The following is a 12,691-nucleotide window of genomic DNA, read 5'->3' on the forward strand; positions in this document are numbered from 1 at the left end:
GTGAAAGATAAATTACTTTAAGATAATTAGAAGTCTAATTCATTTTATAACTTAGATTAGGATAAGTTAACTGATGATATTTTTAAGATTTTAACAAACTTGAAAGAAATAAAAAGCTCTTTAGTTAGTGATGATTAAAATGACTGTAAATGGTACCACTACAACAAATGAAAAATTTAATATTTTGAAGATAACTTCAATACTTGAAAATATTTTAAATTCATGTGGGAAGCAAATGAAATGTCTGTCCATGGACCAATATAAGGCTCCTGTGAACAAAGGTCCATTTAGTCAGGTGGATTCCTGTATTTAACTGAGTGGTGGTTGAAACCACTAGAACTATTTAAATGTAAATGTGTCTTTACTATCTTTGTTCCCAACTTCAATTTCCACTTAAAAAAAAAAAAAATCAGAATTATTCCAGTAAAATCTGAAAAATATAGCAGGGCATGTGAGAAGATCAGACAAGCTGCCTTCTGAACTTAAGGGATTCTACCTCATGATATCAAACTTTTTGTGTTTCCAGAAAAAGAAACTTTAGTGGCTCTGAAAGACTCCGTTCATCCTCCCACTGACTCTATTTCTGCCTTCTGAGAGAAATGCTCTTCCTTACACTGAGCTCCTCTCATCCCAGCAAGTGACAGAGCCACACCTCACCCAGCTCCAGGTCCTTCATGAATATTAAAACAAAAGAGAACGTAGGAAAAAAAGCAGAAGATTGGAGAGGACATTTGAGGAAATCCTCTTAAGAATTACTGAAAATATCTCGTAAGAAGAAGAAGGAAACTAGGTCATATCTTCCCCATTTCTTATTCCTTATATTTCAGATAAAATATTTATTTTAAATAGTTTAATAAGGAAAATAGAGAGAATAACCAAGGAGAACCTGTAATTTCTGAGGAAATATAGTTTCCTAAGCACTTGAGAGGATTTTTTCTTAAGGCAATGGAAGGAGTTAGGATGAAGGAGAGAAAGGATATCTGAAGAAGAGAAATTGAGTTTTGAAGACAGATAACTTAACTTACATTCTGACAGATGAGGGACTTTTTTTAACTTCACAGAGTGCAGGTAGAGACACTGAGTCATGTCTTTAATGAAGGAAAAAAAAAACAAAGCAAACCTCAACAACAACCAAAAAACCAACCAAACAAAAACAAACAAACAAACAAAAAACCCCAAAACAAAACAAAACAAAAAACACCAAGAAAATAGAAATGCCAAAAACCTCCAAACGACATTAATAGAGATAATAGAGATGTCCTGTCTCTATTATGGTAGTTTTAGCAATAATATCCTCAGAAAGGCTTATATGCTGCAATATTTTTCGTTTGAAATCCTCCCAGGGATATGAAGCAGTTTAGTCTCCCTTTTCTTATGTCATTTTCCTTCTGTTCTCCCCACAGAATATTTGCTTGGTGTCAGTTTTACCACACCCTGGAGACAGACTGGGCTCCAGAGAGCCACTGTGAGCCAGAGGATAGATGATTGTGGTTTTGGGGTTATCATTCTTTTCCTTATTGTTTATGTTATGTTATATTATATTTATTATATTATTTTTATTTTTGTATTGTGTATATTATATTTATTTTGTTAGAGCATTAACTGAAATCAGAATCTCTCTCTAAAATGGCAGGAGATGGGATTTTCATGGATATTAATTAGATTAGATTCCACTGAAATGCATAGTAAACTTTTTTTTCCCCTGATATTCCTGGTGTTTGAAAATCTTCTGTAAAAGGAAAAAATATTTCAGTCATTTCCCTTCAGAATTCCTCCTGTCTCTTCCTACTTTTTTTCTGGTTATCTGCAGTTTTTTAATGAGTTGAAAACCTGTTAATCTGGATTTGGCTGGAGAACGCAAACATGGTATTGCTGTAACCACAGGTGCTCACAGACAGAGGTAAAATCATCTTCAGGTACAACATTTTTATCGTTTTTGGGGAAATATATACTCCACATCCATCTGGCAACAACCCCGTCCTCCATGACTTCCACCAGGCATGTCATACAACCTTTGTTATTAAGAATATGAATAAATCTTAAATAATATATAAACTTTCTGGGACAACATGAATGTTGTGCATCACGTGGGTGACAATTAATGTTGTCTTTTTGGTGGTATGAAATAGAAACCACGGATATTTTAATCACAGAATGATTTTCCCTTCCTTAGTGCAATCAGAATTAATTTTATCCATTTTACTCAAATTACCAGGAGTAAAGTATTCCTATAAAAAATCAGATAAATTTGCCTTTTTATTAATTTTTTTATATTAAGGGTCTATTTACCCTTTACTAAGTGCCTTGGTCTTTGCTAGATAAGGAGAAAACAATACAAAAGCAAACCAGCCAAACAAATCCCAGAGAACTTTATATTTACACCAAAATAATTGCTACAAATTTTTGAACAAAACAAAATTTATACCTAAATGAAAATATCAGACTAGATTGCTTTGATTTTTTGGCAATTGAGATTTTGGATACCAGAAATGGATGATCAGGAAAGATGTACAAGCTGACAAATATACATGGATTTAAAGAAATAGTAGGATTTTGTACATAGGATATGAAAAAAAAAAATTCCCTATCATTTTATCAGCACCAAAAACCATTTCAGACCCACTTTGTGATATTCTGCAAAGATAGTTGCAACAAAAACATATTCACAAATAACAGAAATGCAATCAGCACCCACCACAGACCAATTTTCTTAAAGACTTGCTTCATTCTATTTTCTTTACAATATTCTGTGTATTTTAACTCTGCATACTGCACTCTTACTGTACATTTATGTGCACAAACACAAAAGCTGGGACTTTCTTATCTCCTCTCTAAGGAAATCTCATTTTCCTTTTATTTGATAGAACGATCAAGATTCACGGCTTGAACACAAGAGCAACTTCCCTGCAGGCACCATGGAACCAACCCCCAGAAATTCCTCTCATTTCAAACCCCTGCCAAACCAGAAAAATAAAGAGGAAAGACAATGACCAACCACTTCAACTGCACCCCAGGATCAGAGATGAGCATTACTGAGCAGAACAAAGATGAGAGCAGGATGTTTTCCCTTCCTGGTAACTTGTGTGCGGCTGCGGTTTGGATTTGTGGTGGTTTAATTATTGCTCACACAAAAACGAGGTTTCTTCTGTTTCTCACACCATCCTGCCAGCACAGCTGACCCCAAATGACCACAAAGATACCCCAGACCTTCTGGAGGTCATGCTGAGCAACAAAAGCTGGAGGAAGAAGGAAGAGATGGTGTTCAGAGCTTGGCAATTTTGATCCCTAGACACCATTCAATGCGAGGGAGCTTTGCTCTCCTGGGGATGGCTGAAGCTGCCTGCCCATGGGAAGATGAAAGAATCCTTTGCTGTGCTTTGCTTGTTTGTGCAGCTTTTGCATTACCTGTCCTGATCCCAACTCATGAATTTTCTCCCTTTAACCCTTGGAGTTTTCTACCAGTGGGGAGGAACAAGTGGATGAGGGGAGCTGAGCTGATCTCCAGGGATAAATCACAGCATGTGCTGCAGCTGTGTGCACAAGTGAGTGGATCCAGAGAAAGCTACAGTTTCCCACTGCGGGAATCCAGAGCTTCCCTCTGGCTGCCCTGGAAGGTCTGGGACCCTGGCAGGGGGTCAGGAACCCCCCTGTACAGAGCCCCCAGAGACACTGTCTGTGATCTCTGTCCATGGAGAAGAGTTTTCAATCTTACAGGATGAATTACAAGCTCTGAGTGTTTGATATAAGTAATAATTAAGTGTGGCACGGGTGCAAAAGTAAAATTTTAGGATTCTAGATTAGGGGTCCAAAGGGGACAAGATGGAGGAAATTGTGTGTGTCTTGTCCTTTTTCTCCTTCTTCATGCCCTCCATGTTTCACTGTAGTGTTGGCATTTTTCTGTTGGTTTAGGCTGGGGACACACTGTTCAACGTAGGTGACAGATATTGGCACATTATTGTAAATATAGCACAGGTAGTTTCTGGTATTTAATGTTTGTAACATCCCACTGAGGGCAGAGCCCCACACGCTGCCCTGCAGGACAGAGCTGCGGCAGGGCAGCAGAACATGTTAGAGATAAACAGAATAAACAACCTTGAAACCAGCACAGACGAATTATGGCTTCTTCTTTGGCAGCAGGGCTGAAAGACAGAGACTTTCTACAATCTCGGAATCATCAATACCATGGATTCCAACATCCCACCCCATGGGATTCAGCAGGCAAGCTGCCACACCATATTAACACCCCCTAATAGCTCAAGTCAGACGAGCTCAGATGAGTTTACACACACTCTGGAAACCAAAGCCAAAGAAAAGCTTGGCTGACCTCAAAAAGAGGTGTTCAGACCACAGTGAATAATATTCATGAGGCTTGGCTGGCCCAGAACAAAACAGCACCAGTGAACCACAACTGTATGAAAGAGAAATCAATTTGTTGGGAGCTACTCTGAAATAAGATATTTCCCTCCAGAGAAAGGTCACACCTTCAGAAACCTCTCCTCTGCCTCAGCAGTTACCAGGCAAATAATGAGGAGTAACTCCTCAGTGCTGCCCCTCAGGGAGCAACATCCCCCATCACCTCTGAGGGAAAATAAAAGACTTGGATAAGAAATTTGTAGGTGGACTTTGTAATCCTGAAATTGAGAGCCCTGGAAAGCAGCAGGCTGTCCTACCCAATAAGCATAAAAACAAGTAGTGCTCTTCCAGGAAATGGAGAGCATAAATTTATGATAAATATTGTTTGGGATGAATAATTCACCCAGCTCTAATTATAAGTACAGGGCTCTGGAACATTATTGTTGAAGAGCATCCCATAAACCTCTAATAACATCTGAAAAAGAAGATAATATCTGGCATATTTAATGCTAAATTGCACATTAATAAAACCCACTATTGTATAGGTACTTTCCCATCTATTTGTTTGGGAGTTCTACAGTGTGTTTTATACACATGGAACTGGGAGACTGCCTAGTGATAAAATGTACCTGAAATGGGAAATTCAGACACCTTCTGGGAAGGTCACCTGTTTTCCCTGAGGCCTGGGCCCCATCTGTGGTAGAATTGCCTGTCTTCGTGATTTAGAAAATAAATTTTTTTATAAATAGAAGAGAAGATTCAGAAAGAAGGGATCCTAAAAGTAAAATTAAGGCACCAAGAATTGTAGTTAAACCCATAATAAATATAGAGCAAGTAAAGGGCTAAAATGAAAAAAAAAAAAAAATCAGCATTACCGCCTTTCATATTTCAAAACTGTGAACAGCCATTAAGAAAGTGCTGTACCAAAGTGGATTTTCTCCTCATTTCTACTCCTGTGGGTAGATCAGCGCAGAGTGCTGATTTTGGATGCCAGGGAGAATCATTGTACCACCATAAGTTCTAGGTTAAGATGTAAGATGGAGCACAGGTCACAAAAGCAAACCAGAAAAATTTCCTACTTCTTTCCTAATATTAATAGTAATTTTCTATTAATAATATTTTTAATAACTTCTTGTAATAAATTTTAGTAACACTGGAATGCAAAGAACCCCTACATTCTGCTTATGGGCTGATACTTTACTTTCTCTACTACTGCATTACAGGTGCACTGTGCTTGCTTTTTGTGGGGGAGGGATTTGCAGTTTTAGAAGTGCAGAGCTCAGATATCTTATTTTCTGATTTAACTGGACTAATTGCAATGCAGAACAGATGCACCAGTACAGCTTTGGATAGCAGCTTCACAAATACCACATTGCTTTTTTATACTTTTAATTAGCACTTCCTTCCAGAATATATGTGATGAGTTTATTTGAAATTGTGGAAGTCCCACAAGACCATGCACTATCATTCCATGTAAATCCCTTCTAACATGCCCCTTCATCTCCAAGGTGCAGAAAATACCTCAGAACCCCGCATTAGTGTGCAAAATGCCATTAAAAATATTCTCCATTGTGGGTCTCAAATTCAGCCAAAGAGAGAAACAGAGAGTTTCTAGCCAGGCAGAAGCCCAGGAAAGAGCTGGAAAAGAATGTAAATAATTCTTTATCTTTCTTGTTATTCACATTGGTTATAGTTAAGTTCTATCACTGTGATCAAGCACTTTGCACCAATGGTGTGGGTTGTTTTCACTTCAGGACCAATGGAACTGGTCCTCACAAAGCTCTGTATAAAAGAGCAGTATATTTTAAATAAAACAGAGTTTTACTCTCACAACCTTCTAAATAAAAGTCTTCTCATTCCCATCCTGCCTCAACAGCAACACTCCATTAAAGTGCATTTGCCATTTGCCCAAGGATAAAACAGGCAGAGCAGCTCATTGGGCAGTTTGTCTGGGCTTTCTTAAATTTATTTCAAGTCTTCAACTTTCCAGCTCCTTCATTGCTGATGAGGAGCCCTGAACAGATCACAGCACATGCTGGGTTCCCAGGTGCTGGATTTGGTAGGTGTGTGCCAGCCTTCATCCAAACTTGTTTAGGTAGATTTAAATCTCTCCACCATGACAAGGTACTCCATCCATTTGTAAAAAACCTTTGTGGTTACACTTCTGCCTTCAGACTGACACTTGGAACATTCTTGTGGCCTCCCACTCAGTTGGGGAATTAACACTTAATATATTAAGTAACATAACAATTTTTCTAATTATTTTCTCCTGACTATCTTGGACATTGTCACTTATCTTGCTCCCAGCTCAGTGGCAGCATTAACATTTACACTTTCTGAGGGTGGATTCACATATGTTCTTTCCTGAACAGTTTCTGAACTTGACAAAGTCTGATAAGCAACCAAATGCCATTTGAGATGGGGCTGAGTGAGCCAAAATACAATTCTCTTGAATATATGATGACATTTTTTTTTTCAGACTGAACGGAGCTGAGTTTCTTTTCTGCAGTATCCCAGGAAAAGAGGATGATAATCTTGATATCTAGAAGAATTGTTTAACCAAATCCCTCTTCACACACCAGCAGTCAATTCATAGTTGGAGTCATCCAAAACTCCTCCTCTTGCTGAACACCGCCCTTAAACCCAACTGTTGATTTCACTTATATTCATGTTATTATACAAAACTACCACTCACAGATGCTACCACATAAAATTGCAGACAAACAGAAACAGATGAAAGTGTAGATAAATGCACAACACACATTTAGATGTGGGGAAGAAGGAGCAAAAATAAAACACAACACAAGCTGTGATCATCACCATTTTTTGATATCACCTGAAAAAAGGTGATATCAAAAAACTCTCCTGGGGAACATCTTGTCTGAGGTCTGCCATGGAAACTGGAGTATGGCTGTGCCATCAGAATTCTGATCTTTTGCAAAAGCAGAGATGTGACAGGCACTGCCACCCCCTGCCACTCATTGACAGGTTTGGGATGTATGCTGATGGGGAAAATGCAAATACTGAGAAGTTTCATAATTTGTTTTCCTTGAGAAAAGAAAGTTATGTAAAATAACTGCTTGATGCTTGGTATTTTTCCTGTCACTTCTCTTCAGCAGCAGTACAAATAACTTTACACCTTTGTTCTGGGGGCCTGTTTTCCCTCTGACAAACACTGCAGATGCATTTTTGAGGTGGTAATGTGACCCTTTTGTACAACAATCATATGATAAATGCAACTTGTTAAACCAACTTAATAAGGGAAATACAAGCAAGGTTAGTTTAGTTTAATATCATATTTTACATCTTGCCCAAAGAAGTCACAGAAGCCCCATATAAGGCAATATATTGACAGCAAAGGATTCATTTCTGGACCAAGAGCTCTCAACTTTTCTCTTTCAGCTAAATCCTACTCATCATGTCCACAAGTGTAGAAAGAAGGATGGATGAATTTATTTCAGACCTGAGTACCTGGTATCAGAATTTGGTTGTGCATATTGGTGAATGAGATCTAAAGGATAATTGCCCTGTGTGCTAATTGCCTTCATCAAAGCTGCCTGAAGCAGTTCTTTCAACCACAGAGAGTAGAGCCATTTAAATATTTCTTTTGGTGAATGGTTTGCTTTGCAGACACAGTGACATGAAGTGTATGTGAGCTGAGACAGCATTTTTTGATTAAAATGCTTTTCTCAAAATAGGCATGAATATAAGATGCAAAAAAGTCAGAACTGTCCTACTGTTGCACAGGGGTAGCTGAGCCATTGGCTTCCCAAGTTTCTGGCAGTTTTTCCCCCCAAATTTTAAAAAATTGCTCTGAATGCTGATCAAATAGCTTACTAGCTTCTGCTTTTGCTTACAAAATAAAATTGATCTAGGATAGCTCAAAGTGAAGTCACTCTAGAAACCCAGGAGCACCTGAACATGCTGAGCAGTAGAGAGAGCCCCTTATTTGTAGTAGCTCATAATGAATGGATGCCCAAATGCTGTTTGACCTCTGAATGGTCTGTAAATGCCCAAATTATAAATTTCCAAAAATCAATCACCTGTTTTTGAAATTGTATTTTTGCTCCTCCTTATGCTTATGTCAGAGGAGGGCTGGGGCTGTCACCAAGTCACTGGTAAAGCCATCAGTGCTGCCAGGATTTGGTGTCACACTGCACCAGATGACTGTAGTGGTAAACAAAACAGCTTCACAATGATCCAGCAGGATAAAATTCAAATAAATCATCAGGCATTCCAATTTACCAGCCCTACAGCATTTTTCGGGGCCGTGTTCAAAACACTCCCTTTCTCCCCCCAGCATTTTCCCTTTACAACCTGTTGAAATAACAATGTCTACAATTACAGGCTCATTTGTTATGCATGATATAATAGACTGCAAATATAAAAAGGCATTATCATTACTTTTGTCCTTTGTTCTTCCAGGCCAGAATATTGCATAGTTCTTTACTTTGACATTTATTGCTTTTAGATTGGTAATAGAATGGTTTGTGTTGCTCATTATCTTGAATGATGACAATATTAGAGTTTGGGGAGCCTGCATTCCCTGTTAAGTAAAGTAAAGGCTTCATATAATTTACCAAAGGTTATTACTGGACAATTACCCACAATACAGTTCAAGTCTAATAAACGTTAGCCACATTCTCTCTTAAATACCACATCTGGAGTGTGGTTCCTAGGAAACTGCAGAGAATGATTTAAGGCATTTACGTGCCTGGAAGGAGGAGGGGAGTTTATCTGTGCATATGCATCTACATGGCTTTTTATGGGTTTTTGGTGGTCACTAATTGATATGTGGGTTTGGTGTTTATTACTGGGTGTCCTTAGGGAAGGGAATTAATTGAAAGATATACCTAGCTGGGACTCTAAAACTAGAATGGAAGGGGAGGAGGGATAAAGTATAACCTCAGTTTTCAACCTTACTATTGGGAATAATAGAGTAATTTAATATTTAAATCCCTAAAAATTATATCAGGTTTTGGCTTGAGACTTTACATAAGTTCTTATAAAACAGCCTAAAGTATTAAATTTATCAGTCAGCAAGGCATGAAATTCAGAGCCTGATTTTATCCTTCCATCCCTTCTATCACTGACCATGGTCAGCATCTCCAGAGCAGCAGCAGGGCCCTGTTCTGGACACACTTCCTCACCTGCAGCCAGGGCTTGGCTCCATTCCTGGGGAGAGTAACTGAGGGTTTTCCACCTGGGAAACTTCCTGGGCTGGGGATCCTTGACAATCCCCTCTGTGTCTGAGACTCTCAGATGTTTACATGAGTATAACACTCTGTACACAGGCACACACATGTATGCAAACAACATTTTTTTCCCTGTCCCTTTTCTGTTTGCTACTCCAGTTTGCCTGCAGGCATTTATGTTCAATTTATGTTTATCAGTTCATTTCTCTAGCAGCTGCACTTTCAATGAAATGTTTTTATTTGGTGCCAAGTAATAGTAGCTGGAGTTATTTGCCCTATGAATCTTGGTAGATTAGTTTTTGTAATTTACATACATATCCAATTGCTACCAATTTTCACTGACAGTTTTCTCTTTGGACTTTTTTTCATTTCTATTTTTGAACTGTAACAGTTTCTGACGTACAGCTCTCTGCAAACTTTATGATATTCCCTGCATTATTATAGTTATCTAGTAATGCAAAAGTGAGAGAAAACCTTTAACTCAAAATGTTAAAACAGTCTGCAGAAAATGAAGTTAATGTTTCATGAAATAAATGTCATAATACAAAAAGACTGATTTTAATGGAAATTTGCTCAAAGCTTCGGATGTTTCTTTTCTGGCTGACACCAGTTACTATTCCTCAAATGAATCACCAAGCCCAGAGTGATTAGGTCAGCTGGTTCCTCCACAGGGCAATAAATAACTGTGGAACTCCCAGATGTGCAGTTATGAAGGTGTGAGATGAGCCCGTGGGTGTGAGTGACACACCTGCAGTGGGTTTGCTCTCGAGAGGGAGCACACTGATGCCTGGGATTCCTGATGCTGTAAGAGCCAGATAAACTCTAAAACCAGGATGATGCTCTTCCATGAAAGGCTGGAGCAGGTGTTGAGGTAGAGCAAAGAGAAACACACAATTGCATCACTTGATATTGCAATGGGTGGGCAGGTGCAGGCAGGAGGGGCACACCTGCAGCTTTGCTCAGCATGGGCCCAACACAGGCATCTCCCAGGGTGAGGGGAGGCTTTCCAGCAGCTGCTGTGATGGGGGAGTCCAGGGCATCCCTCTGGCTGCCCTGGAAGGTCTGGGACCCTGGCAGGGGTCAGGAACCCCCCTGGACAGAGCCCCCAGAGACACTGTCTGTGATCTCTGTCCATGGAAAAGAGTTTTCAATCTTACAGGATGAATTACAAGCCCTGAGTGTTTGATATAAGTAATAATTAAGTGTGGCACGGGTGCAAAAGTAAAATTTTAGGAGTCTAGATTAGGGGTCCAAAGGGGACAAGATGGAGGAAACTGGGTGTGTCTTGTCCTTTTCCTCCTTCTTCATGCCCTCCATGTTTCACTGCAGTGTTGGCATTTTTCTGTTGGTTTAGGCTGGGGACACACTGTTCAACGTAGGTGACAGATATTGGCACATTATTGTAAATACAGCACAGGTAGTTTCTGGTATATAATGTTTGTAACATCCCACTGAGGGCAGAGCCCCACACGCTGCCCTGCAGGACAGACCTGCGGCAGGGCAGCAGAACATGTTAGAGATAAACAGAATAAACAACCTTGAAACCAGCACAGACGAATTATGGCTTCTTCTTTGGCAGCGGGGCAGAAAGACAGAGACTTTCTACAATCTCGGAATCATCAATACCACAAATTCCGACACTGTGGGTTTTCAGTGAGCACAGAAACTGCACAGACCTGTTCAGAATCAGTTCACCCCCTGCACACAGCAAACCTGGCCCCCACCTCCCATCTTGTGCACAGCAACTGGAGTGATGCCTGAAGATTGCAGCTTTTACACATATTTCATAGCTCTGTAGACAGCTTCTGGTATTTTTCCTACCCTTTCTCTTAGATTTTAGAGAAATCAGCTAACCTTCCAACACATTCCTGAAATACCCTTAGTCTTATTTTCAAGAAGAGGACCTACAGGAAGAACATTTTGTTTTCCAGTCTGAGGAGAAACAAGAAATGGGGCAAAGAAGCCCTGTACCAACTCCAGTAAGAAAGTATCTGGGGGAAAATTACCTAACCAACTGCTCTTCTAACTGGACAGTGTTTGTTAGATATGATAATTTGTTAAACTTGCAAAAATTGTAGAAATTTGATATCGAGTGTAGCCATAGCCCATAACTATGGATGCACCTGGGAGCTCCCAACAAAGAAGTGCTTTTTTATCTTACCATTTCAACACTGTTGCAAAGGGCTTTATCTTTTGATATCAGACAGGAGATACGTAACAACATCTCAATGTGTTTGGTGTAGGGCTCAGCTTAATGAGTGCAGCTCATGATGCCTGACAGGAGGGGACCTGCAAACAGAAGTTTTTGTTAAAATCTGGAAAGCAGCAAGTGCTGGGGACCTGGAGAAGGCAATGAAAATTGCCCTCAGAGTGTCCCTCCCAGACCTGCAATAACACAGAAGGAATTCCTGAGGATTTTCAACATAGCCTGAGAAACTTAGAAATACAAAATTAAATCAACGTGCTTGTTACTTCCACCTGTTTTTAAGACTTCGGCTTAATTTTTAAAAGCACAATGGGAGCATGCATAATGAATAGGTCAAGACTATCAACTTTGCATGTCCTCTGAGCTAGAAACTGGGAGCGAATTCCACTGCACAGCAAAGACAGAAGGTAGCAGACAGCTCTCCCATATGAGAAAAGAAATTAATTCTTCCAGGTCTGTGTGTCTTGAAAAAAAAGTATGAAACTTTTTCATGTACTGTCATCTCTCAATAAATGAAAATAAAAAATTCAGAACAACTTGTGATCAAATCTAAGCAATAAAAAAAAGGCAGCTACATTTTGATGAACAGTGTCGTATTCAAAAAAAAACAACAGGAACCTTCAGCTGTGGAGTTTTATGATATAGCATGTTCTAAAGACACTTTTTTTTCCTTTCAATATTGAGGCAGGATACTCATAAAGCTGGGCAGACTGCTCAGAATCTTATAACTGAGCTGCACATAGGCTAGAATTCAGCCAGAAGAGAGAGCAGTAACTCAGCAGCCAAGCTCCAGTCACTAGAGAAGACTCTAAATCAAGCAAGGGCAAGTACTATTGATGCTGCCTTCCCCCAGATGGATACTGGTGATGAATGCATTCCAAATGCCAATAATCTCAACCTTTGTTCAGAAGCTTTGCATTGCATTATTGGCAAACAC

The 12,691-nt window shown here is 39.4% G+C and overlaps 1 long non-coding RNA gene across 8 annotated transcripts in view; it reads right to left on the reverse strand.

Moving 5' to 3' along the window:
- LOC115493533 (uncharacterized) overlaps positions 1 to 12,691 on the reverse strand; it is a 120,998-nt gene that overhangs the window by 23,785 nt on the left and 84,522 nt on the right. For 4 of the 8 annotated variants that reach the window (XR_012053824.1, XR_012053822.1, XR_012053828.1 and 1 more), the window contains 2 exons: positions 11,710 to 11,837; positions 7,190 to 7,355 (listed from right to left, as the gene is read on the reverse strand). The exons of the other annotated variants lie outside the window; for them this stretch is intronic. This is a non-coding gene — a long non-coding RNA (uncharacterized lncRNA). The remainder of the gene's footprint in view (positions 1 to 7,189; positions 7,356 to 11,709; positions 11,838 to 12,691) is intronic. 8 annotated transcript variants of the gene reach the window in all.

The sequence above is a fragment of the Taeniopygia guttata genome, chromosome 1 (genome assembly GCF_048771995.1).
Source record: "Taeniopygia guttata chromosome 1, bTaeGut7.mat, whole genome shotgun sequence".
In the NCBI taxonomy this organism is placed as follows: Eukaryota; Metazoa; Chordata; class Aves; order Passeriformes; family Estrildidae; genus Taeniopygia; species Taeniopygia guttata.